The 310-nt window shown below is 40.6% G+C and overlaps 1 protein-coding gene across 1 annotated transcript in view; it reads right to left on the bottom strand.

Moving 5' to 3' along the window:
- Positions 1 to 310, bottom strand: part of SHKBP1 (SH3KBP1 binding protein 1) — a 12,647-nt gene that overhangs the window by 11,549 nt on the left and 788 nt on the right. The window lies entirely within an intron of this gene.

Here is a 310-nt window from a genome sequence, read left to right as displayed (position 1 = left end):
AGAGAATCTCAAGAGATAGCAAATGTGGATGGTATCAAGATTCTAAAGAAGAAATTATCTGGGTGGTGAAAGAGTGTGTGTGTGTGTGTGTGTGTGTGTGTGTTGGGGAGGGATATTCTAAAGAACTTAAGTGAACATTCTGAGGGGAAGAAGAGACTTCTAAACTGCACAGAGAATCTCAAGAGATAGCAAATGTGGATGGTATCAAGATTCTAAAGAAGAAATTATCTGGGTGGTGAGTGTGTGTGTGTGTGTGTGTGTGTGTGTGTGTGTGTGTGTTGGGGAGGGATATTCTAAAGAACTTAAGTGA

The sequence above is a fragment of the Bison bison genome, unplaced genomic scaffold (genome assembly GCF_000754665.1).
Source record: "Bison bison bison isolate TAMUID 2011002044 unplaced genomic scaffold, Bison_UMD1.0 scf7180017864280, whole genome shotgun sequence".
NCBI lineage: Eukaryota > Metazoa > Chordata > Mammalia > Artiodactyla > Bovidae > Bison > Bison bison.
This window is presented reverse-complemented; position numbering and strand designations above follow the sequence as displayed.